Source organism: Phlebotomus papatasi, chromosome 1 (genome assembly GCF_024763615.1).
Source record: "Phlebotomus papatasi isolate M1 chromosome 1, Ppap_2.1, whole genome shotgun sequence".
Lineage (NCBI taxonomy): Eukaryota > Metazoa > Arthropoda > Insecta > Diptera > Psychodidae > Phlebotomus > Phlebotomus papatasi.
The window spans coordinates 103,440,009-103,464,662 of record NC_077222.1 but is presented as its reverse complement, the minus strand read 5'-3'; the positions used below and the strand labels follow the sequence as shown (position 1 = coordinate 103,464,662).

The 24,654-nt window shown below is 31.8% G+C and overlaps 1 protein-coding gene and 1 long non-coding RNA gene across 2 annotated transcripts in view; both read left to right on the top strand.

Annotated features, from left to right (window-relative positions):
* Positions 1–24,654, top strand: part of LOC129810185 (diacylglycerol kinase eta) — a 157,607-nt gene that overhangs the window by 8,172 nt on the left and 124,781 nt on the right. The window lies entirely within an intron of this gene.
* On the top strand, positions 7,376–9,635 carry LOC129810203 (uncharacterized). The gene is made up of 4 exons (XR_008752706.1): positions 7,376–7,886; positions 8,076–8,213; positions 8,477–8,628; positions 8,985–9,635. It is a non-coding gene; the product is annotated as an uncharacterized LOC129810203 (long non-coding RNA).

Sequence of the window (24,654 nt, the reverse complement as noted above, 5' to 3'; positions counted from 1 at the left end):
GCCAGCTTTTTAGTGTGATATTTGATCAATTTTCCCCATCGTGTTCGAAAATTTAGTATAAAAATTCGAAATTAAATTTGAATTCTTCGAACATCAACGACTTTTTGTGCAAATAGAGATCCATTTACCTTTCATTCAAGACACTGTTGGAGAATCAAAATCTACTTGTGATCAGGCTCATTAGTGAGAGTCTACTGTAGAACAATCAGCGCTAAAGCGGTGAGTACGTGAACTTGCACTTTAGGCTTTCGGTAGATTTTCGAATAGGTTTGGCTTGGCTTTGGGCTGGCTTTGTCTCTTCGAAAGGTTATATTACTAAATGGAACCAATATCTCTTTTTTGTCCCATAAAAAATCTTCCCGAAGGAAATTTCATCAGGGGATTCCCTATAGAAATTTCATCAGGGATCAAAGGAATTTTCCTCCACAAGTCTCCAAGATTACCCATTATAGGACCTCGAGTGGAATTATTCGAGGAATTACTCACTAAAGCATGGAAATTTCCCAAATAGATCATAGGGGTTTACATTGGAATTTTCTTCTTTCGGAAAACATGGTAACTTCCTAGGGAATTGATATGGAATTCCTAGAGAAATTCCTATGAGCAATTTCCATTTTCGTTCTCTAGGATTTCCCACCGATATTTCAATATATACACCGAGAAAAATGTGGATGGTAAAATTTACCATCCTCCATACAAAATTCTAATGGCCGGATAATAAAAAAGTCACCCAGCAAACGCGATATTAAATTGGACTGTCAAAAATTGTAGAATCTATTGCATGGATAGTAAATTCTAATAGCCGGATGGTAAATTCTAATATCCCGGATATTAGATTTTACTAGCCGGATGGTAAATTTTACTGGCAGGATAGTAAATTTTACTAGCCGGATATTAGAATGAAAAATGTCGGAAAAATTTATTTTTCCTTATTTTCATTGATTTTTGGCCATTGTTTGAGGGCTTGGGGCCCTTCTTGGATGACATTCTCTGTATTTCAAGCCATTTTGGTGCGTGAAAATTGACGACTCCTCCGAGATTTGAACACGCGACCTTTGTGATGACAGTCCAGCATCTTCCAGCTGCGCCACGAATTCCTATAATGTATTCAAAGCATATCGGGAACTGTTGCATCGGCACCCACGATATTCCAAAATGACATTCTAACAGCAGGATGGCAAATTTTACTGGCTTGGATAGTAATTTCAATCCAAATTACTATCCTCCGTTAAAATTTACTGTCTTCCAGTTAAATTTTAACATAAAATATGCGGCCAGTAAAATTTACTTCCCGAATATTAGAATCTAAGAGAGGTCAAGGTAAAATCTAAATGAGGATAGTAGATTTTACCATCCGGCTGTTAGAATTTACTATCCATAGGATAGTAAATTTTAAAATGTCAAGATGGTAGATTCTAAAGAAAAGTTTCTATGGAGGATGGTATTTTCTACTATCTTTTGAGGCAGTAGAATTTAAAGACACGATTTGTAGAAAATACCATCCAAATTTTTCTCGGTGTACTACAGGGTTTTTCTCCCTAAAATCTCCGAAGATTTCAACAAAGAGAATTAAGATGGAATCTCTGGAAAAATAACCCTATTGAAATGTCTACATTTTCCAATGAGATCCTTAGAAAATTTCTCTTAAAAATTCCCTCGGAAAATTTTCCTTGCTCTCAGTGAATTTCCGAGGAATTCAAGGGGAAGTTTCATTGGGAAGTTTCTACTGGAATTCTTGAGGAATTAAAGAGGAAATTTCCTCCTGGTGATAGATTAAATTCTCTGACCAATCGTGGAGGTTTCCCCAAAATTTTCCGAGGAAAAGTCTCCGAACTTTCCAGACCATTCTGGAAGATTTCTCAGGGAAATCTAAGGGAAAATTCCATCTAGAGATACATGAAAATTCTGTTGCGAGTTTAGAAGGAATACTACGAGAAATTCCGTAAAAGTTAAGCTTATACTTCGGGCGAGATGGTTTTCTGGTTGCGAAGTTCATATAGAACATCGAATACCACTAAGTTCTCCTTAGTCTGCGTCAAATAGGTTTCAAGATAGTTTGAAATTTGTCAGACTACCGTTAATGGGCTGTGGTCCTAAACCGTATTCTTTATGACCTCTAATTTATTAATTCTTCGTTCAGATAGTTTCACTCGGTTAAGGAAAAATTGTTTGCTAGGTGGTCTGAAGATTATTTGTGATTGACTTCCTGACATATACTGCAAATTCAATAAAATGTTACTCATTAATCCTCAAATAGTGTTTAAAGCTCTATGTTGCATCTCATTAGTTCCAAATCGAATTATTCAGCATTCCGAAATGACTTAGGTTTATTAATAAACTCACCTACCATAAGCTGATCTAGACTAACACCTTACATTTTTATTAATGATTTCAGGAGTTTTCGACGGTCAGTATGACAACACCTTTATTCAAACAAAGCCCTGATGTAAATTGGTAAAATTAACTCCAAGAAAGTGATTCAAATCATCTTCTGCCCTCAAATTTTCACGTCGCAAAAATGCGCGAAGTGCGCGAAACACAAACAATTTCCATGGTTTTGCAGTTGAATTTCCCTCACGTCACAACAATAAACTGAACTAAATATAATGCAGCCAGAGAATGTGGAAGTTGTTTAATTTGTTTGTTTTAAATCCCAATGTTATAATTTCAATTTAATCACAAGGTTACCTTTCTGTTTGAGGCACCAGACTGCCTCAGTTTTCCGTGGAAAAACAATGATACCACACTCTGGTTGGGAAAGCTCTCAATTAACCTTGTGGACTGGTCTCTCTTCCTCTTGTCCTCCACAACTTATAGTTCACACTTTTAGGGGAGGCAGCCCCTTAGGGGTTGATAAGTAAGGCACGTGGTGGAAGTGTTTTTTGATGCCATCGACACTGAGATATTCATGGAATTTTTTATTTAATGTCCGACGATTAAATGGATTTTTCGACTCTTCCTTGAGTCGATTTCTCTAGAATTACCTTTATGAAGAAATGATAAGAAAGGAGCAATTTCAGGAAAATACGTGCCATGGGTCGTAAAGTACGGAATAATTCATCAAATTGGATGATTGCTTTGCATAAAAGCTCCAAATCTTAAGAAAATTAAGAGGCACCGTTAAAACAGCCTAATTTCCTTTTTTCTGTTGTCATAAAATTTAGTACTAAAGATTGATATCATGAAATTTGTTTGAAGGGAAAAATTTCACGAGTTCGGGAATTAATATTATCAAAATGTCAATTTCAGAGAAGTAAATTAAATTCATGTTGAACCGATTTTGATGATTACTTTTACACCACAAAGTTTTACCCTTTGTTAATATTATTTTATTAGTACTAAAGCTCAACAACATTATCTTATTTCCAATCAGGCAGCATCAAGCATTAAACAATCAAAAATTCTGATTCAGCAAAAATTTTTTTGGTGGATAAAATTTTCAAAAATATAAGGATAAAGTTTTAGTACAAATTTTAGCACTAATTAAGTTTTGAATTTAATAAAAAATAAAATTTTTACCCAACATATGTGGTCTCACTTCAGTAAATTTTAGGCATGTATAAGATAATTATAGAGAAATCTCTTTTAGTACAAGTAAATAGTACACATAAAAAATTATAGTAGTTTAAATATTAAAAAAAAAATGTGAGTAATGTTTTAGTACAAATATTAGCACAAATTAAATTCTTAATTATATAAAATATCAAATTCTTATACAATATCTTCTGTATCAATTCAGTAAATATCTGTCTTAAGTCTGATTAGTACAAGCACGTTATAAAAATATAATCTTTTTAGTACAGAATTAAAATTAGTTTCTGAAATCTTGAAAGTAACAAATTCAATTTAGTACATTATTCTCAAGTTTATAAAAATTTCAAGAATATTTTAGAAAATTATAGAGAAGTCTCTTTTAGTACAAGGATACGTAAAAAGTATTTTAGGAAATCAAGTATTCAAAAACACATAGATAATGTCTTTTAGTACAAATTTTTGGACAAATCAAACTGTGAAATTTATAAAAATTGCAATTTTTTTTTACAATAACTGCTGTTTCAGTTCAATAAATTTCTGCCTTGAGTTGGTTATCATAAAGCATATTCTAAAAATATAATCTTTTTAGTGAAGAAGTAAATTTCCTTTCTGAAATCGTGGAAATTGCAAGCTAAATTTAGTAAACTATTCTCAAGTTTATAGTGAATTGCAGGCACATTTTAGGAAATTTCAGAGAAGTCTCTTTTAGTACCGTAAGTGAGGGTGACTTTAAGACTCCCTGTTCGTAAGCTTTTCTTTATTTCTAGAACTTAAATATGGTCTTTACCGATCAGACATGGTAGATCAGATATCGCTAAAGACAATCCTTCAGTTTTAGAAATAAAGGAAAGCTTTCGAACAGGGAGTTGTTAAAGTCATCCGCAGGGGATAAAGTAACCCACAATTACGGTGCAAGTATGTATAAAAAAACATTTTAGGAGATCAAATGTTCAAAAATATAAAGACAATGCTTTAGTACAAATATTAGTATAAATCAAATTTAAACTTTAATGAAAGTTGAATTTTTTATGGGATATTTTCAGTTCCAATTTAGTAAATTTCTTTTGTGAGTCTGTTTAACACATGCATGTTCTAAAAATATATTCCTTTTAGTACAGAATTGAAATTGCTGTCTGAAATCGTAGAAATAACAGAGTCAATTTAATAAAGTATTCTCAAGCTTTTTGTCAATTTCAAGCATATTAAAAAATTGTTTTAATACAAGTAGACGTAAAAAATATTTTAAAAGCACAAATTATCAAAAAATATGGGGTTAATGTTTTAGTACAAATATTAACACTAAAGTTTGGTTTATTTTCGAAAATTATAGATAAGTCTCTTTTAGTACAAGTACACACAAAAAAATATTCGCATTCTAAAATATGTGAATAATGTTTTGTACAAATATTAATACAAATTGAATTTTTTATTGTATAAAAATTGAATATTTTATACAATATCTTCAGTCTCAATTCAGAATATTTCTGTCTCAAGTCTGTGTAGCACAAGCATGTTCTAAAAAAATAATGTTTTTACTACATAGCTTAATTTTGTTTCTAAAATCGTGGTAATAACATAGCCAATTTTCTATTCTTATGTTTTTGTACTACATTTTAGTCATTACAAAAAATTATGGAGAAGCTATTTTTAGTACAAGTACATAGAAGAAAGTGACCATGCCCATCAAAATTATAAAGACAAAAAAAAGAGCTGGAATATTAATTCCATTTAACTCCAGTCTTTTTCGTGAAGCATTGATTTCAATGTATTATACTTGTACTAAAGAATTTAGTACAAGTACGAAAATTTGAAAAGATTTTAAACCTTAATCAATCTCTACAATATTCCTCTCTGAAACCGCAGCTTTCTATTACGCGTTTGTTTAGTACATGTATGTACTAAATATAAAACTCCATCCTAAATCCTTTTCGTTTAAAAAAATATTTGCAGTCTTAAATTTAGCCAAGATTCTTTTTACACTGCATTCCAACAGCAAGAAACGTAAACAAACTTTTAAGCCGTTTATAGAACTGTACAGACTAAAGACAGACAACAAAGGTCTTAGTATTAGTAGAGCTTTTGAAAAGCACATCGAAAAGTCTCTGAGAAGACATCACTTTTGAGTTAAAGAAATTCTCTGACATATTCTGAAGAGTTAAAAAAGAACCATTCCAATATTCAACAAATTCTTCGAAATCTTTACTTTTCGTGAGAAATGGTGTATCTTTTGACGGAGCAACTTTTACACTTCTTGAATTTCTCAAGAACTTGTGAGACAGAATTATTGATTATGTCTTACGATGATTCTACTTATTCTTCTGAATTATAAAAATTCTATGAAATTTCAAATATAAAAAGCTCATGGTTTTTTTTTTGTCCAACTAATAAACAATGATGTGTTAGAAAGTTCTGTGGCTGCACTTAGCCACCCCTTGGTATGGCAAAGTTTGTCAGACAATGACGAGGAGCAACAGTGAAAGCCATAAAGCCATCCGCAACCACACCGAGAAAAATGGAATTTATTTAAATTGAATATTTTGCATTTAATGTTAAAAATTCTGGGTAAATATTCGAATCAATTGACTTTTCTTTCACTACAAACGAAATAATTTTGATTTTGAAAGTAATAACAATAATTTCAAATATTTTTACATTCATACGGAGAATAAATAATTTTTCTTTTAGCGCGAATGTTTAAATATTTGAAATAAATACCTCAGCTTTTGAATCAAAGATAATATATGGTGAAAATAACAATTATACATTGAAAATGAAAAACTACACATTTATATTAAATGTGCAACGTTGTGTTGTCAAAAATAAAATTTTACTTTTGATTTAAAAGTACTGTTTTATGAAATCAAATGCAACAAGCATTAATTTAATGGGTAAAATTTAATACTGACATTTTTGTATACATCTTAATATTATCTGTATTTATTTCAAATGAAAAAGACTTTTTAAACAATTGTTTCAAAATTTTATTTCAAATGATTTTTTTTCTATCTAAACATTAAATGATCAGGTATTAAATTGAATTGTGGAAACTTTTCTGTATAAAATATGCATTTCATTTAAATGTAAAAATTAAAGAACTTTGAGTAAATATTTGATACGAATGGTTTTTGTCGTTAAATATAAATAACAGTAGTTTTTACATTTACTGCAGTCGTCATAATTTGAAAAATTATTCATTTAAATTAGGGTGAAAATTAAATTCCTTTCATCATAAATATCAATACGTTTTAAGTGAATAACTACTTATTCTAATCGAATACAATATGTAAAAATAATTACATTTTATTATTTAAACTTAAACTTTAGCCAAATGAAACAACATGTCATTTGCAACTAATTTCACATTTTCGTAAAAACCCTCTTTTTTGTTTTCTCAATAGCTTGGTCTCTATGGCATCAATCACGCTCAAATTTCAGTATGTTATAGCTGGGCCTTAGAGCTTCGACTAAAAAAAAAAAACGCAAAACTTCCCGGGTTAGAATCAAATTATTTTTCTTTAAATGGTTATAGCTCTGTTTCTAACTCTCATAATTTGATCAATGAGGGCGTTTTGGTAAACTTTCGTGAAATGCTGATCTCCTTTTAACATCATAAGTTCGTAAAACTACAGCTAGGGGTGCTATAATTAAAAAGAAAACTTTCCAATTTTCTAAGTTAATTAGCTCCGGCTCTATAGCACGGATCGGGCTGAAATTTTGGTAGAGGGAGCGGATTGAGCTAAAAATTCTTCATGAATCTCTCTTAAACATGCCTAAGAAACTTACTTATGTTATAAAGAATAAGGTAAATACCAATTATTAAAGCATTATTATTGATTAGGTTTTTTAAATTTTCATTTTAAAAAAATTGAATGAATTTCGCTCTAAATCATCCAAAAATTTAATATTTGGCTGGCGTACACGCACGAACGCAAATGCACGAGGGTCAGTGTATTGTGTTCTTCAAATGACGTGTTTGCATAAAATAAATAATATTAGTTTCTATATGCATTGATTATAACAATTAATAATTTGAATGAAATTTATATTTATTTAGAATGAAAAACCAATCAAATCTAATACTATTTTTTGAATCAATAGCATAAGTATTTGAAAAAAAGGAAATTACATTCAGATCTATGACTGATTTTATCAGTACGGAAAACATTAAAACGAGTCAGTCTTGAAGAAACCGCTGAGTTGAAAAGTTGTCACACAAATTATTTCCAATCTATTTGAAAATGAAAAAAAAAACTAAAAAAATGTTAGAGTGAATAAGTAAACTTATAAAGTGGCAAAAATCATCAAGTGATCGACAAAGAAATTTGATAAAGTGTTGGAAATCGTTAGATTGGGTAAGTAAAAAAATATTTGCCAGAAAAGTATTAATCATATTCGGTAAATTAAATTAAATTTATTTCTTCTTTTAAGCTAAAATGGAATGTCAAACTTTTTATTATTTTATTTAAATTTAAAATTCGTCATAAGATTTTTTTATTATTTAATACTTTACTAACGATTTGTAATTTTCAATATTTTTCAAGTTCAATCGATCATCCTGATTGCAAGTCATTGTTGATTGGAAACGCCCGTGAGCAGAAGCTGGAAAATTATCCCCATCTGTTTTATCGAACTACTTTTCTTCAAAAATTCCATCTAGGAGAGACCTAAATAGTATCAAGGTAAGAAAATTGATTTTTTTTTGTAATGCAATAAGAATTACATAATCTGTGAAAGTTAGCATTGATCTTTACAAAGAAATATTGGACCTCGCATAATTTTTTTATTATAAAAATGTTAATTATATCAACTTATTTATGTTGAATATGTATTTTCAATTATCGCTTTGGAAAATATCATACTGGAAAAGTTTTTAATTTAATTTTTATTTTTATTCTTTCTTTTATCAATCGTGGTAACCGTTGAATCCGTTCACTGGGCAAAGGACAATCATTGTCTTTTCCATGGAATTGGAAAAGTGATTCGCAGATAGCAGCAGAACTCAGAGCAAACAGTAAAGGCCGTAAATCTGCAAAACACAACTTAGAAAAGTGAGCGCTGTAATAAAAGTAGACGAGGAGCACTACCACTGATCAAGTAAGTTACATTGAATTTACAAATTATTAACCGCCATTGGTGAAAAATAAATACTGTAGCCCTACAATTATTACCTGAAATTATAATTATCACCAGAATAAAAAACGAAATTCTACTAAAGTTTTGAGAAAACAAGATTCTATAATCAAAATTAAATTTTTTATGATTAACATAAAAGGACATCATATTATATGTATAAGTTTTTTCGAGACTTATTGTTGGTTTCTTTTAAAGATTATGGGATAGGACTATAATTATTTCAGCACTCTATTTTCAATAGCTATTTCCGCTATTTCAATAGATACCATATAGATTCAGATTTTTAATTCCATTTAATTTTATTTTCTGTCTTTCAGATTTCATTATGTCATCGTTTATCTTTACGGGGCAAAACACAATCAGTCTTTTGAAATATCTTATTTCTTCTGAAACTGGTAAACACAATTGGGGGAAAGCAGAAGAACATACATCCAAAAGCTGAGAAGAAGACTTCACGAAACTACTAGAAAGTCGTGCAACACCCCATAGAAATTAATGTAATACAATTTTATTGTGAATACACATTATTTATGTCAAATAAATTTATTTTTGAAATCATAGCAAGAGTTTTTTAAATATACCCTGGTACTGTTATATCTACCCGAGAATATTATTTGATTTAATGTGGAGGAATATCAAAGCAAACATATTTGCCATTGAATCTATGGTAAAGTACATTTAAATATACCAAGGAAATTTTTAATTTTACCCATTGTGTATTTAAATTAATGGTAAATCGTGGTTAAAACAAATATTTCTACTATTGAAACTATGGTAGTGTTACCCAGAAATTTTTGATTCTACCCATGAAAGTGTTTAAAATCCACTTTAGAAATAAAGTGCAAATGTATTTGATTTAAAAGACATGTTTTCTTTTCAAATACAGTGCCATTCAAAATAAATACAAATATATTTGTTGTGGCTATGATTACTGCCTTTCAGATCAAATGTAAAAATATTTGAAGTAAAAGTCATAAGTATTTAAATCAAAAAATACTTTAAAATCAAATGTATTCTACCATTGGGGCCAAAATACCCATAATTTCATTTGATTTTACCCAGAAAAACATTAATACTACCCATAAAATTTTTCTCGGTGCACCCACCATAATCCACCCACCCCCAAAGAGAGAGGGAAAACTGCTAACGCGCCAAGTTGCAATTATCGCCTTATTACAAGCTCAACTGCAAGCCACGAAGCTGGGGGAAAATATGGGAGTGAAAATGAAAAACACCACAGGACACTCATTTCTCACGTACAACCCGATACCCCTTCTGTCTGGGACAGAGGAATTTTTCAATAAGACAACCTATTGGACGTGGATGATCTCATCCAATTACCAGCAATTTTCACTCTAAATTCACTTTGTCTCCTTGCAGTCTTTTATGACGTCTGGGTGCATTCGCTGTTCCCACGAGATATTTTGCGTTTTATTGAGGGATCTTGTTGCACTTCAACTTGGGGAATTTCTTATGTAAACCACAATCAGCGAAGAATTTACCAGGAGGTATTCAATAAATATCTCTGATTTAATTAAAAATATCTCCTGTTCGTGGTATCTTTAAAAGTATCCAGACGAACGTTTAAGACAAGGGCTAAATCATGACGATAGCTAACGGAGTTAGAGGTGACATCTCCACCTTACCTTTCATTGTCAAGCTTTTCTTTTAATAAAGTCACTTAAAAATTGAAAAATGTTAATCTAATGATATTTTCTAACCTTCATTTAAAAAGAATTCACACAAAGTAAAAATGCATTAGGGGAAAGTGTCCTTGCTTCGTACAATACGATTTTAACTCGGTACAATTCAATAAAATCAAAATTCACTTCTCTTTCTTCCTCAAAATATGTGCATAAGTCTATCCCACTCTTTCAGATTTGAATTTGGACTGAACTAAATTCAATTTGACGTGATGTTTAAAAGAAGAATAAGAGTGCGAACGAATAAGATAGACATATGCAGAACTTTTTTGAGAAAGAAAGGGATATAAATTTTAACTTTATGAAATTTTCCTGATGTAAAAGGTTTTCCGGAGTCATAATGGCGCTGGCACACCTTTTAGATTAGTAAAAATTTCATGAAATCGGAATTCACATCCTTTTCCATCTGAAATTGTTTGCATAAGTCTATCCTATTCTTTCGCACTCTTCTTCTTCTTTTGAACATCACACCAAATTTAATTTAATTTAATTTCAGTTCAATTTTGAGACCGAAGGAGTGGAACAGACTTATGGAAATCTTTTGAGAAAAAGAGATTCGAATTTCGACTTTATGAAATTTTCCTGATCTAAAAGGTGTGCTGGAGTCATAACTTACTAAAATTGATTTTCAGTGAGAACAAAAATGAGCTTTTTACTGGCAAAATGGATTTTTATTCAAACCTCCGGTACACTTTTAACATCAGAAAAATTTCATGAAATCAAAATTAAAATACCTTTCTTTCTTAATCGTTTTTCATATGCCTATTTTAACTTTTCGTATTCAAAATTCAATTGAACCAAAGTTAATTAGGACCGAAGAAGGGTCGAAAAAGGTGGTATAGACATTAGACATGGGAAATATTTGGGAAAGAATGGCATGTGAATTTCGATTACAAGAAATTTTCCTGAACTAAAAGGTGTGCCAGATCCATCATAAATCAATTTTTTTTTTCTACCGACAAAAATCAAGTGTTTTACTGACCAAAATTGACTTTCAGTCAAAAAGAAAATAGTTTTTACTAATATTTGTTCATTAACGAAATTCAATTACCAACAAAATTTGAGCTTTTCACTATCTAAAATGGATTTTTCACTTATTACAATCGATTTCCTTATTGACCAAAATTATTTTTCCTATTCATCAATTTCGGTTATGTTACTAATCATTTCTCATGGCCAAAGTGGATTTTTTGCCGCCAAATAAGTTTATCTTTTCGTACTAAAAATCAATTTTACTTGTGAAAATTAATCTCTCAGTTGATCAAAATTGATTATATTACTGACCAAAATTACTTTAATTCAATAACAAAAATTGACATTTCTAATAGCCAAAACTGATCTATTTTACTCACCCAAATCGAGATTATTTCAAATACAAATCGATCTTTTCACGAACGCAATGTTTATTTTTTTTTACTTACCAAGGTTCTTTTTACAAAACTACAATTTATATTTGTAATGGCTAACATCAACATTACTTATTAAAATTAATCTTTTATTATCCAAAATATTATTGACTCTTTGATAACTAAAATTGACATTCCTAATAGGACAATCTAATTTTTATACTTCCCAAAATTTATTTTTCTATTAACCAAAATTGAGTTTTCTAACTGACCAAAATCGATATTTTTAGTGATTAAGATTAATCTTTTTATTATCCAAAATTATTTTTTTCACTTATCAAGGTGCTCTTTACTAATAAGAATTCACATTTCTATTAGTCAAAATTGATTTTTTACTGATCCATATAGATCTTTCTATTAACCAAAATTGAATATTTACTAACCAAAATCGATATTTTTACTGACCATATTCTCTACTTTTATCAATCTAATTTGATCTTTTTATCAATCGAAATTGATTTTTTTTCCATCATAAACTAAAATTGACATTTCCAATACTCAAACACGTTTTTTTTACTAATCCAAATTAATCTTTCTAATAACAAATATTGAGTCTTTAACGATGAAAATCGCTATTTTTACTGATCTCAATTTATTATTTTAATAACCAAAATTGATTTTTGCTCATCAGAGTTGTTTTTACTAACAATTGACATTTTTCAATGGTCAAAATCGATTTGTTCACTGATCCAGATTGATTTTTTATTAACCAAATTTGCAATTTTGGTGAAAATTGAAAATCTGCAGGTTTTAGTGAAATTTAGTGGTCGAAATTCATAGACCTAATTTCTCACAATAAATTAAACTTGGATCTTATTAGTGTGAAAAATGGAATCGAAATGTAAAAAACCTTTCAAAGAGAAAAGATTGGAAATTTCGATCGCATGATCGAAATTTCCATAATAAATTGATCTATTAATAAATTGATCCATTTGATAAATTGATCTTTTTGTTATCAAACATTGATTTTTCTTATCACAAATTAAAATTGACATTTTCAATAGTTATGGCGCTGGCACACCTTTTCAATTGAGTGAAATTCAATCGATTGAAATTCTACCTCTTATTCTTTCAAAATAAAATAAAATATATGTGTCTCTTTCTGTCAAATGAAAATTGAAATTGAAATTTAAATTCCAATTTCAAATTCAAATTTAATTTGACAGAAAGAGACACCTATATCTGATTTCACTTTGAAAGAGTAAGAGGTAAAATTTCAATCGATTGAAATTCACTCAATTGAAAAGGTGTGCCAGTACCATTAAAATCGATTTTTTACTGATCCAAATCGATCTTCTTATTGAACTTAATTTTCTTATTTTTTTATTAATCGTTTCTTCTAGTGAATAAAATATATATTTCCACTGGGAAAAATCAATATTTTTACTACCACAAATTGACTTGATTTTTACCAAATTAGTATACCAAATTTATAACATGTCGGGTAAAATTTTATTTATTTGAAATTTTGAAGAGCAAAACATCATAGATTAAACTTTTTCATTAACAATGCTGCTGAAGTACGTTTCAGAATTTAGTGGAAGAGTGGATAGTTTTTATCGTCCACCGCTGTCTTAGCGTTGAGAGACAACCTCGAGTGGCAAATGATTTATTAAATACTAATTATTTAATTTTTTTTTAACATTTTAATCAAATTTGCGAAAATACTTAGAATTCTGTTAAAAGATTGCTTACTGCAAGCAAACATTTTAAATTTTCCAGCTTTGTAAGGCAAAATGGGGAACTGAAGGCGCCATTAATCTGAAACAAATTAACAATTGTTGAATAGATCTTACGCTCTGAACCAAAATTATTTCGCTCTTCCTCCAACTGGAAGGATTTTTGGCTTGTGATTAGTCCTTTTTTTGTTGAAATGGCTACTTCTTTAGGCTAAATTAAGAAAACGCAAATTCATCTATCTGTTTTCGAAGGTTTATCAATAATATTTCCAGGGCAACTTATAAAGAGTGATCCGGATTTGAGAAAGTTTAATAAAATGTTGCTCAGGAAGTTGGTGTTTATCATGGTGAGGTCAGAAAGCCTTGAAATTGACGAGGCCTTACAAGTTAAAAAAAAGTTAATGGAAGATGAATTTTCACATGGTAATGAGAAAAGCCGAAATTAATTGGATTCTTTGTTGTTTTTTTTTCCCTCCATCGCGCCCCAAAATGCTCGTGAGGCACTTTGGATAAACTTTCTCCGAAGGCGCTATCGTCAAATATTTGTACGCACTGGAGTTTACAAACTTTCACTACACTTCATTATCCTTGCTTCTCATTCCACCTACATCCCTGTCAGATATTGCCCAACTTTCTCGTCTACATTCTTACGTAACATCCAATTTTGAGGATCTCCGAGCGTGTGTCAGGAAATATGATTTGTACGTAAATGAATTGAATTTAATTTGAATTGTCTTGGAAATTCTAAGAACGGCTTGTGCATCTTTGGAAATTCTGAAGATACAAACTATTATCTAAAGAGCACTTAATAGTGCTTGAGATGAAGAAACTTTGGTAAAATGGATAAGAAACTCAATAAAATCTATCACTACTTGGAGTAGTTTGGAAGCCATGAAATACACTTTATGAAAATCAACTTCCGCATAATGCTGTTGAACTTTCCAAAATAAATATATTTCAGCTAGGAAAATCAATTTCATCCTCCAGGGTGTTTGTTGACTAGCTGTCTCGATTGTCTCACAAACCAGAATCCCTTGTAGAGAAGCCTGATATCTTGAGAAATGTTCTGAAAGGTGTGATATCTATGCAAAGTTACTGATGTTGAAATTGGACAGAGTAAAAACAGAATTGTTGAAAGTTGGGAAAAAATAGGGAAATTCCTAAAGAGAATGGACTTGAAATAGATAATTTAGCTCAAATCGTAGACCCAAACCCTTTATGGAACTTACTCTAGACAATCCATTTAATAACAACTGACATTATATTCCCCAATAGTGTCTTGGCTAAAAAGTAAATAAAACTTTTAGAACAGGATGTCATTAATGTTCGAATAAATCGAAATCAATTTCGAATCTTCAAAAGATACTTTCGTATAAGATAAGGCGGTGCCAAAAAGGTTATTCAGTGCTTTAAAACAAAATTATAAGGGCCTAGACAGACCTATAGGGGAATTCTGTAATTTTCGTGGCATTGTCACGCGTGAGTTCGAAACCTGACAATGCCATTCGAGCTTTTTTTGTCATATCATATGAGTTCGAAAATTCAATTCATTAAACTTTTAATGAAATCCGTTTACTTGATGATTTTATGACAATACAGTGCGTCTTGGTTGATTTGTTTAACAAAATTCATCGTCATCTGAATTGCCAGAAATCTCAAATATGTGACTTCTGACAATGCCACGTGAGCTGAAATGGAAATGTCACGGCTACAGAATCGCATTTTCAAAAAAGCTCTCCTAAGAATCGAACCCAATTTGTCATATGGCATTGCCAGAGCGTTACAGAATTCCCCTCCTGAGGATTAGCCGAGAGACGGCTTAGCGTAATTACATTAGAAATAATGGTTAAACTACATTTCCATCATTTTCCACTAAGTGGTCTCTCGGTTTAAGTCGTAAATGTGTTTAGGGCACAAGGAATAGTAATATTATGAACCTGGTTTCTTTGTTTTTCCTCGGAATAAAGTGAATTTGCCACTTAAGACACTTCAGAATTTAAATTAAAAAGACTTCAACCACCACGCGGACGAAACGAAAAGTAAAAATGTGTTTTTCTTGCTTTTCGAAACTGATCTTCGAATGTCTTTTCTCATATGAAAATTTCAGCTTTGAATTCTAAGGAATTTTTCTTATCACTAAAATAATAAATGAAGTTTTACGAATTAAAGTAGACACTTATTCTCCATGGCTTGTGTCTTGGCTAAACTTTAAACCTTAGGACGATTGTCACTTCGTCGCTCATTCTAATTTTCAATTTATCTATCCTATTTTTGACCTCGTTTCTATTTAACGTTTTAAAAAATTTCATAGTAAATTTGTTTTAAAATAAACTAAGAATTTTCCCAAAATTTCAAAGATAAATTTCACAAGAACGAATTCATCTGTAAGGTTATTTATAACCTATATGGTTATTTAGAGGAGTTTTGATGAAAAACGTCCTCATTTTGTATGGGGGCTATGGGACACAGGTGTTGGATAAGGGGTAGTATGCATCGATTAAAAGTATAAGCCGTACATTAACCCCATACCGAATTTCATAAAGATTCTCTCGACTGACCTTGAGTAATTCGATGTCAGAATTTTTTTTCGAAATGATAAAATCGTTTTTGCAAGGACACCCGGCGAATATCGCCCTGGGTCTCGGCAGCTTTTCATCCTACACTATTACCTACAAAATGCGCCTAGTCCTGTCTATGTACACCACATAGACCACCTTCCATATATTTTTGCCTATTCTCCTTTAAATTGAACTTGAAATTTCGAAGTTTCTCGAATATGTAACCCAGAGAACAACCATTTGTACGAAATACTCCTGGGTTTCACATAATTTTCCTAATAATTATATTGATATTTTATGAAATTTCAGAATGTTTCACTTAAATTCGGCTTAAATATTCGAATACCAATGACATTTCGTCCAAACAGAATGCAAACTGTTATACGGGCTTCAGACCTAAGGTTTAGCTATATAATGGCTTAACTACTCTAATTTTTTATCAATTACGATTTTTTGGAAATATTTAACTTAGAATTGGATTATTAAGGACAAATGAGAAGCTCAGAGCAAAAAAACGCTATTTTAATAGGGAAATACATACGACTTTAGAGTTTTTTTGCTCCAAACGCCTCAAATGACCTATTCTTTCCGTACAGAAGTAGATCTTGAAAAATTCGAAAATCTATTTGAAGATCCAAAAAAGAGACTTTCTTACTTCTTAATACTTTCGCAAGGTGGCGGAAGTTACATCCTGTTCGAATTTCGAAGTGCTCAAGTGTAAAAATGTGACGGTCTTCACATTCACATTGTTGTGAGGAAAAAACTGAACAACGACGTTTACTGTTCTCGCCCCAGTATTTAATCACTCTATAATCACTGAGTAACTCTTTTGCGAGCTTTTTAGTATGATATTTGATAAATTTTCCCCAACTTGTTCGAAAATTTAGTATGAAAATTCGAAATTGAATTTGAATTCTTCGAACTTCAACGATTTTTTGTGAAAATAGAGTTCCATTTACCTTTCATCCAAGACACTATTGGAGAATCAAAATCTACTTGTGATCGGGCTCATTAGGGTACTATCACATTAGGATTTTTACAATTTGATTTTAAATTTAATTTTAAATTCACTTGAGCCAATTGAGCATTATAAGATTTCTAGAATTTACTTGAAAATTCTCACAGCCAGGACACATTTTGCAAGAAATTTGCTCAATTTTAAATAGTGCCGCGAGATTTTTGATTATGAATGACTCCGGAAAATGAGTGATAGTACTTTAAATGTCTTATAAGTCACTTATCTGTTTTGCAGAGTAATCCCCAAAACCAGAATTAAGGGTTGTAGGCAAGGAGTCTCATGAAGAGAGTCTCAACAATTTCCTTCGAATGGCTTTGGTGGAACTTAGCAAATTAATAATAATAATAATAATTATTATTATTATTATTGATTTCTCTTTTATCATCTGCGGCTGCCGCCGACTTCACAACCGACTTCATCGGGCAACCGGCAGAAAGTCCCGAATCATTAGTCGTATAGGCCGTTACATAATTTGTACAATTTAATGAATTTAAGAAAGAAAAAAAACAATAATCATATATCATACAGTACAAATATGAATCAGTGAAATGCTTTGCAGATGAGAAAAGGTAAGTCGCAGCAAGGACTGCTAAGAGTAGTACGTATTAACTGCGGATGTTACTATCGACTTACTAACGATACTGAAGTTTCACTCGCTTACAGGTTTATCACTGTACTTATTTTTTGCCCACAAATATAATTAATTATGAGTAAATAAATTTAATAAGAACAATTTGGTTCAAAAGGCTACTTGTTTATCTGCAATAAAATTAAAATTAATGAGCAATTTTAACATTTTAATTTGCTGAATTTAAATTTAATTGAGCAACCACATTTCTGCTATTTTATCATTTTTTAAAAGTATTTTTGTAAACCAAGTACAACTTTATATCAATAAATAAGCGAAAATCTATCAATTTAAATGATTTTTAATGCAAAATAATGCATAGGAACAATTCATCTGAAAATTAAATTGAATTTGCAAATTGAGAAAAAAAACTAGTGTGATAAGGGAAGAGCACCAGCGATCGGCAGTTTTCCTCGGATCGTCAGGTTAATACCGTATCGTTGCTCCAAATAAAATGAATTTTTAAACATTATTACCTACTTTTTACCATTTAACTCTCATAATAATGCACTGCAATAACCCAGATTTAATTTATAAAACCGATTTTCTGTGAGACACTTGATTTAATTCGTGGCGATCCGAGGTACAGAAGGCAAGTTTGCAATAACACCTATTTCTTATTGCTTTATCGTAATGATTTATAAATAAAATGTACAGATATAGTTAAATGGATAATTAATAGAGTAATTAGCATCAACGAAAATACCAAAAAGTATTTTGAGGCTTATATTTTCAACTAAATATGGAGCATGTCTCTAATCATTCCGATCCGTGGTGCCCTTCCCTTAGCACAGTTAGGCTATCAAAAAGCAATAAAGCTCGCAATTTAAGATTTTGAGACATTCGGGAACTGAGCTAAGTGGGGCTAAACCTTTAGCCTGAAGCCAGCCTTAGCCGAGACACTTTCATAACTTTCTATGAACAAGTGGTTGGTGTCTCAAATAAAATCACGTTTACGAAAAGTGAGAAATGTTTAACTAAACTTATGAATAAATTTCCGCTCTATTGCTCCATGCAGGTTTGTAAACAAGGAATTTATATAGACTGAAGTTTTTGGCACCTCCAGAGCTTTAGAGAAAATCTCTCTGTTGACACAACATCTGCATCGCCACTTGGTACGGAATGCAACAGAGCGTATTTGTAGGAACTAGTCCGGAAGATAGCTTCTGCTGTAGAAATATTTGACCATAGTGGTATCCAATATACGCGTCCAATAATAATTAATTCGACAGGCATTATATTGAGCGGGAAATTGTCTGCTATATATGTCTGATTGCCTCGGATATTCTCTGTGTACAATTCTCACGGGAAAAGTCTCTCTGGTCTTTCCCTCTCAGAATTTTCTCACGGTGGTCCCGGGGTAAGGATGAGGTCGAACCACATGAGAACAGAGCGCATGGTTGGGAAAATCCCAGAGAGAAAGAGAGGCCTGAGAGAAAATTTACTAAAGAGTGTCTGGTGAGTTTTCCATGTGGGAAAATTTGTAGCGGCGAGAGCACGAGGCTCTTGTCGCTGGATTTTCTACAAAACCAGACTACAAGCCCCAAGTATCGTCAGTTGGACTGCGAACGCCAAAGCGGCTCCAAGAAAATTGGGAAAGAAAATAAAAAAAAAACATTGAGCTGAGATCTTGTTCCTAAACAATCGCTGTTTTGGCCTCTGCAACAACTTTTGCTGTGCTTTTTTTGTGTGTTGAAAAGTTTTACCAAGGGGACATTGAGACTTTAAATTTTAAAAGGGATTTTTTAAAATACTCTATTTGCCTATTAAAATCTTTTTGAGTGTTGAGTGTGATCTTTAAGAGCAATTCCTTTCAAGAGCAATATCATTCCTTTAGACATTGTCCTTCAAATTGTGTCCCTTTTCCTCAATACCCCTTTTTTTGATAATCTTTTAATACCTCTTTCCCACAACTTTCCCTTTCCTTCATTGTACCCAAGCAGCGTGAATTTCTTCTTCACTCGCAATGCTTGAGCAGCTTCTGAGCCACAATCCAAACAGGTAATTTTCCATATAACATAGCCCCCCCCCGTGCCTTAGTACAAATCCAATGTGCACGTACAAGAATGTCAATTAGATACTCAGCACTTTCATGTTAAATTCATTAGGGGATTGTTTATCCAGGATTGCGACAAGAGCATTGTTTAATAATTGATAGAGAAGTCACATGAATAAAATTGAATTTGAAAATATACGCTGCGGAAAATATCATCCTAATTGAAAATTCACTCAACAAAAAAACCTCGCCCTCTCCAAAATACCATCCCATAATTATTTAATTTTCAAGAGTGTATCCAGTAAACTTTTGGATGCAAATTTTTGGGTATACACCAGTGAAATTGGAGAACCATCAATGTTAATTACCATACCATACCCCAGCCTAGTTCAATTAACTTCTGGCCACACAGATGCACCCCAACGCAGAAAGTGCATTAAAATTCATCCATGCACTTCTCTGCATGCTGCTCCTCCCCGCAACACTTGCAGCATCATGTTTGATTTAGTGTTTATGCGAATTTCTATGTCAAATGAGGTTATTAGCACCAGAATGAGCGTCGGAAGTGAGAGAAAAAATTAAAATCGGGACACTTGATGGGTGTTAAAATAAGAAAGCCACAATTCTATTTTTAATTCCATTCTCTTTTGCTTTTGGACGCTAAAAATAAAAGTTCCCCTTTGGGTGAGAAATCTCATGATCTGCTATTGCACATTTACAACCCAGTTGTATGATTTCCCAACTGCGATATTGAGAATTTTCTCCAACTCACACCATATGTTTCTCCTTACACTGTTAAACAATTTTTGTGGTATACGGCACAACATTAACCATATACCCCTGACTGATAGTCTAAAAGAAAAATAGAATTTGTGCCATTGCCGAGACAAATCGGAAATATTCTGGATTTTTAGATGTGGGAAAATTGGGTTAAATCGTCATGAGGAAGTGATTAGTAATTTAGCAAAAGCTGCAAAGACTTTGAAGGAAACCTTTGAGAGTTCTAGCAATTGAAATGTGGTTTATCATTTTCTGATATTTCAATGAAAATATGGGGCTGATTGGAATTGTGGTTTGTAGATTGCAATCCTTCGACTTCTAGTTAAACATTACTTATTTTAGTCAGTGAATCAATTGATATAAAGTTCTCCAAGTGGCGTTTTATGACTGAAAGTAATTGCTAGAAGTAGGACTACAGGGAGTTCCGGCTTAAGTGAAAACGGATTGAAAGAATTTAATATGAATTGCCCTTAACCCTCTAACGGGTAAGACCGCCTCCAGGCAGTCTTAACAAAAATCACATTTACAGCGACAATAAAGGTTTTATTTATTTAATAGTGCTATAGTGTCCTCGGTAATAGTCTTATAAACATCTCTTGAAAGTTTGAACTCATTTTGACTCTTCGTTTTGTTGCTATTCCCAGTTTAGTGTGACAGGTCAGAAAAAAAGCAACAAAAAATATTTGTGCAAAAAAAACTCATTTCCAATTTTCATAAAAATACCGATTTAAAGTTATCTGACTAAAATAAACTTATTTTTTACTGAAAGATATGTCATTCTACTTTGTATATTTTATATAAAAAATTTGAAAAAACTAAAAATGTGAATTTTAGAAGCAAAAAGAGTTTAAAAATTTTTTTTTATATTTTCTCACCTAGCGCCTAAACTAAAAGAGATAATGAAGAATGAATGGTTTTTTCGACTTTATTGGATCATAATTATCCTAGAAAACCTTATTTTAGAACTTTTTTATTATTATTTATTTATTATTTAAATGGAAATCTGCCTTTGAAACTATGTGTTTCTTAGAGGCAACATTACAGGCAGGTAATTATTTGCGTCCACCGCCGTCTTAGCGTTGGTGACCAACCTACTCCAGGGCCAAACGGTGGAAATGCTCCTTCTCAGGTTGTATAAGCCAGGGAAGGGACAGTACAGTTTAACAGAAGTGAAAAAAAGATTTTTTCGCATATTAAAACAAACACCATCAGAGGGTTAAATGTAGGGTAAATGTACCAAATTCCGGCCAGCTTGCAATTTCGGCCACTTTTTTTGTTCCTAAAATTTCCATGAATTTTTAGGTTTGCATACTCTAGAGATTATATAATATTAAAAAAATAACAAAATATGTCGCTTTGACGAACGAAATGATGTGGACTTTGGAAGAATTCCAGAAGGGCAAAGAACTGAGAATAAAGGTGGCCGAAATATGTCACCAAAGCTATGTGTACATTTTTATTCATTTTAAAATGCACAGTAGACTCTCTTTCAATTGGGCATTTAGGACAAAATGTCATCCGGTTTATCGATAGATTTGGGCGTCAAAGCCTTTGTAAATACCACAAAAAACGCTCAATTATAAAGAATCACGATAAAATAGGAAGAACTACAGCGAATTTGAGTAAATTATCTTCATAATTAAACGTAAAAATTGTCAACAAATTTTTTCGCCCGATTGAGCGAGATTCTACTGTATTAAGAATAAATAAAAAGAAAATAAAGACGATGAACAATCTACAAGGTTCCAAGCAACATTCTTTAAAAAATAACAAAAAATCAATTTGTATTAAAAAAATATTACATTTCAAACTCTAGACTTTGGCTCTTCGATGGAACTATTCCGAAATTGGGCACACTTACCCTATATGCAAATATTTTTCACGAAGTAACTTTTAACTGTATTTCTTATGAACCGTTGGCGCTGAAAATAGGCCGAAAATTTGCCTCCGAAAATATTAATAATAAAATATAAAAAACATCTCCTGTGGGTATGCAATTTTTCTATGTCACTGAAGTGAATTCGTGAGCATTTTTTCGGTCCCAAAAATTTCTTTGAAGGCGGAACTGCCTGTAATATGTTGATTATTAATACTATACGTGAGCATTAGGTAATGTTCACTAAAATATACCTCAAGAAGACAAGTGCGTGCTATTTGAGTCTAATTGCAATATTATTGTGTTATACTAAAAATGTTTCCTGATTCTTCAATGAAATGAAGATGATGATTTTCTGTCTCCTAGAAGCGTTTTATTTGTTTTTTTTTCTTAATTAAAAATTAATTGTTATGCTTTACACTATTTCTATTCAACCACGCAAAATATATTTCGGTTTAGTACATACCTGTACTAAAGTTTTGCATCGCCCCTTATGCAATGCGTGCAATGCGAGAATAAATATTTGAAAAATTTACAGCAATTAAGTAATAAAAAATAAATCAACTACACATCGTAAAAACATTTTTAAGTAGGGTAAGTGTACTAGATTTCGGCATAGATGTATGCAAGCGCAAAGTCTTAAGTTTGAAATGCAATATTTAGTGTTGCTTGGAATCTTGTTGATAGTTTATCGTCTTTGTTTTTTATAAAATCTTTTTTAATACATTTTAAAATGAATAAAAAAATATACATACATAGCTTTGGCTAATATTTCGCCTACCTTGATTTTCAAAGTTCCTTACCTTTCCGGAATTTTTTCAAAGTATTTTCAGTTCTTCCCGTTCTGCAAAATGACACTTTTGTTTTTTTTCGCATTGTTGCAATTTGTAAAGTATGCAAAAATTAAAAATAAATGGAAATTTAAGGAGCAACAGAACTGGCTGAAATTAGAAATACAGATGCCCAAAATAGCATAATTGATTTTAGTATAAAAGTTAGTTACCGGTTGCGAACCCGTTATTACCTGTTCAAAACCGATTGGAACACATTTAGAACCTATTTGAATCGATTCAGACTTATCAGGAATTCCAAGACCTTTCCGACGAACCTAAATAGATACCATTCGATAGAGAAATACGCTCTCTAGAGCCATTGTAACCTTTGACTTTGAAAAATCGTAATTAGGAATGATTCAACGGTATTTTCGAATAAGGACGAAATGTCCGTCTCTGTTATGCTGAGGGAAATTGTGGGACATGTTAATGGTCCCAGAGTTGACTTATAGGGGTGGTCCCTCGAAGGTTCAAACCTCTATCTTTAACCATTTGGGCTATAGGCGTGATAACGGCCGGACGGATCTACAGCAAGACAAACGTGACGTCAAAAAAAGTCTAAACTTCAGATTTCCAAAATTCTACCAAAATACGACTCCCTATTATTATTAATCGTATCGAAACACTTTATTTGGTATTACAATGTAATCATTACAAGGTGCCTCGTTTTGGAAGAATCTGCTGATCGTAGATCGCCCAGGAACGCCTTTTCCGTAGTAAAATTCTCCTTCCGTGCTCCTGAAGGTTTGTGGGCAGAGGCGGTGCATTTTATTACACTGATAAAAAAAGAGGGTGCTATTAACTCTTTTTCCTCATAACTTTAACAGTTTCTAGGTGTAAAAATATATCAACATTTTTTAATGTTAATTTTACACCTTTTTAAGTGTAGAATTAGCATGAAATAGGGTAACTTTAACCACTAATACACCTAAAAAGGGTAATATTTACACCGATTTCGGATAAATAATGCAGAGAAAAATTAACATTTTCGGAGTATTATTTTAACTTTTTCGGATTTCTTTCACTGTACGTATTATCACAGTAAAAAATGTCTTTTGCACGGCATTCAATTGATTGCACCGAGCGGGACTCGAACTCACAGCTGTGAGAGTCGAGTCAGAGATCTCACCGCCCAAGAGTCAACAATCTTGCCTATTGTGCCACTGAGATCCCCAACGACCCCTTATGACCTCTATACACTACAGAAATTTGTGTCTATATTGAGACAAATTGGCTATGCCTTTGGAAGAAATACTGTCAAATATGGACATAAATGTCTTTAGCGAAACTGAACTGTGTAAAGCACTGAGAGAAATCCGAAAAAGTTAAAATAACATTCCGGAAATGTTAATTTTACCCTGCATTATTGATCCGAAATCGGTGTAAAAATTACCCTTTTTAGGTGTATTGGGGGTTAAGGTTACCCTTTTCATGTTAATTTTACCATTACTAAAAAGGTGTAAAATTAACATTAAAAAATGTTGATATATTTTTACACCTAAAAAGGGTT